Here is a 3,566-nt window from a genome sequence, read left to right as displayed (position 1 = left end):
TTTATATTGTTGCCTCTAATAAACATTATGGATCAAACAACTTGATTATGCATGCCTGTGATCCTCAATTCTTACAAGTGACAGAAATTATCACTAGCTAGGGCTTCTTATTGTTGAGGTAGTGTTGATGAAGGGGAAAACAACGCAAGAGGAACAGTAATGCTCAGAATAAAAATGCAATCATGCATCAGGCTTGGGTTCCTACAGTGACTTGCTCTCCCAGGAAAAGGTATTCTCCCAGAAGATCCACCAGACGTGCCCAGAGGCATGTTACCTTGTTACTCTATGGATGTAATAAGTAAACACAGTAGAAGAAAGCGTAGTTTCTCAGGTGATTTGTTTTCCAGTATCCTTCTTTGCTGACCACCTCTCCTCTTTTTCTGCCAGTTTTTAATGATGATTCCTCCCACTCAGATTCATCCCTCTAAATCACACTCAGATGTTATCAAGGCCTCCAAATATTGCTGTACTAGAAAAAAGACAGATCATGGGACAGAACAGAGGCAAAAGAGTATATGAAAGTAGCAGATATGAGAGACTGTGCATTCCTGGGAGGTCTGTTAGCATGTTCTTAGGATTAGAGCTGCAGAATTCATGAGAAATAAAAAACGGGATGATATTTTTTTTTCCCGTTGTGTGGCAATATGTGTGTGGGAGAGCTATCGAGTGACATCACCAGAAACACATGTCACATTGTATCTAGTATTACATTTCAGATGGATTTTCAGCCAGCAGAGCAATCTGGCAGTAATAAATTAACAAGAATGGCAAATGTTCAGGCTAAATGTTTCAGTAATTGTAATTTTGTGAGGAGTCTGCTGCTGTGTCTCTTAGTTGCCCACTTTTCAGGGAACACTGAGCGCTCACCTCTAAACACTTACTCCTTTAAAACAACTCCTGTTAGACCTGAAAGACCAAGAGTGAAAAGTTGCTAGTAATTCTGGGGCAATGACACAGTTTAAACAGCAGTCCTGCCTTCCCTGACTGCTCATTCTTATCATTGGGTTGTCCCTGCTGTGTGCTAGCATAAGGGAGACTGGTCTGGCTAAAGAATAAACCTTGTTTTATGATGGATTATTTCTTATCTGGATCACTTCCTCTCTTCAGTTCACCACACAAAACAATTATGCCAGCACAGCAGGGAGGGGTTTGGAGAGCAGGAAGGAACATGTGGGAACAGCCACCACTCAAGCTGTATTACCTAACTGCCAGCTAAAATGCTAAGAAGAAGTAATTATTTCTGAATTTATTTGGCCTGTACAATAACAGGACAACACTTTAAAGTTATAATCAGGAAAAAAGCACATGGTGAAAATTTTCTCCAAGCAGGGGAAGTTCAGCCCAGGCATGCAGATCTGAGCATTCTCCTTTGCAAGAGCTGTCTTCCCCTCAGTCATCCAGTTAGTCACTCTAATAGCTCTCACAATACCGAGCATTTGTGCAAGGGAATGGAGCTAATATTTCCTTTTGGTTTGCTTGAGATCAGGTACAACTCTTGTCTTGCATAGAAAATGTGTGTTAGAAGAAGGATGAGTTAGCAAGGTAATTTAGTTACTTGTATACTGTGTTTTGCATTCCTGGAAAGCAGCAGAGCAGAAATTCAGTGTCTTGGGGCAGTTGAACAGAGAAGCCTGTTTTTTTATGGATTTGTGTTGTTTCTCCCCTGTGCATCCCTATCAAAACATCCTTAGCTCCTGTACCATGTTCCTTGTCACCCCACCACTGTCCACATTCCTTAGCTTTCCTCCTATACAGTATCTCCTGGTCCTTCACATGTTTTTAGCAGAGGGAAAGGGGGTTGCATACTCTAGTTGATTTTGACCTACATGTGCTGATTATTCATCTGACAAACCAAACACACAAATACCCATTGACCGTATGCTGAAACCTTTCACTGTTAGATGGAGATGTGGGTTTTTGTCCTGTACACAGACTCTGCATGAAATACATAGTAGCAGACTTAAATTTGAGACTTCTCTTTCAGCCAGTTAAAATGAAATTTGACAAATGTATTCAGAAGTTATGAGAGACAGGGAGGAAATAGTGAAACGCCAGAAAAAAATATTTTGTAAACCTTGTATCCTTAGGAAAACATCCAAAGTGATTGCATTCTAGCAGGAGGAGTGAACAATATGTTTAGCACAACATGTACTTCCGGTATGTATAATACATGATCAGTAGTTATGGGCTGTGCCTCCTCTGCAAATACTTTGGAGAGTTCTTAGTGTAATGACTGTATTATTCCTTTACCTTCAGCTACCAGATTATAATAATTATCTGGTTATTTCTGCACTTTCAGCTGCACAATTGGTATCTTCTCCCTGCAGGCTTTTGCTGCTGTCTTCAAAAGCTGTTTTAATATATTTTTTTCTTGCTAATTATTTAAAGAAAAAAAATACACAGAGAAATCAGTAACTAATATTTCCCACTTCTATTCTGTCTTTTAAGAAGCAGCAGACATTTCTGATAGCTATTTTAAAAATGAAATGCAATATTGATGAAAACCAAATTACATGAAATGGCTTTCTCTGTTTTTCTTTCAGACTCAGTATTGATCACTAGGGACAAAAAGTGTTCAAAGTCCTTTGTTGTTTACTAGAGGCATGGTGAGCTCATATGTCAGGACTACTGTGTTTGACTGTAGAACAACATTGGTGAGATAAAATACAGCTCCAAAGGGGATGAATTCATGCTGGCATGGCAGTCTAGGGTATACAAATGTTCTCTGAAGGGCTGGAATCTTTTGGTCTCTTCTTCATGCTGGTGTGTACATTGGATTATCCATTTAGGACCAAACACTCCTCATATACTTCCCAAGCCTTCAGTCTRTGCAGTCTGCTATGTACAACGGCATTCCAGACTTTTCAGGCTTATTCTGATAACTCATATAATCATATTTTAGATACACTCTGATATACTGTTCCTGAAAAGTCTTCCAGCCTGGCTGTAGACATCTGCTAATTGCAGTCCAGTTCTTTTTAGAGACTTCTGCATGCTGCACGCACACACACACCAAGGTTTTCCATGCTTCCTTTGCCTCTCTGATCAATTAATTAGGTGGGCTGATTATAACAAAAAAAATACCAGTTAGATAACATAGCAATGTGTTAAATGATGACAGAATTTCAGAAGGACTGTAACTGTGGTAGCACTCAGAGAAATTGATGTATCTTATCTGTTTAGTTGTATATGCTCCAGTGATCTGGCTTACTAGCTGTCTTGCTCCATCATTCTGAACTCTTTCAGTCCATGGAGTATTTCAAAGACAGGGACAAAGGTTTTTATTTAGAAATGGAATCAAGTGGCTCTCCAAACTATCTGCTAAAATACATTGGTTCTCAGATACTTGTTCTATGTTTTAAGATAGGAGAGTAATCTGGAACAGTGTACTTTTTGCAGATGCTAATAAAGAGAATCAGAGGCAAAACACCAGACTGACAAATTGAGGATCAGACAGGAATTACCCTCAGGGCCTGCTGGAGAGCTTTTAATTTTCCCTTACAAAATGAAGCAAGGTTTATTTTGTATGGTTGCTGGGCACATTTAACTAACAAATTCTGTGCCYG

This window comes from Apteryx rowi, unplaced genomic scaffold, assembly GCF_003343035.1.
Source record: "Apteryx rowi isolate R43461 unplaced genomic scaffold, aptRow1 scaffold_484, whole genome shotgun sequence".
In the NCBI taxonomy this organism is placed as follows: Eukaryota; Metazoa; Chordata; class Aves; order Apterygiformes; family Apterygidae; genus Apteryx; species Apteryx rowi.
Note: the sequence above shows the minus strand (reverse complement) of the source record.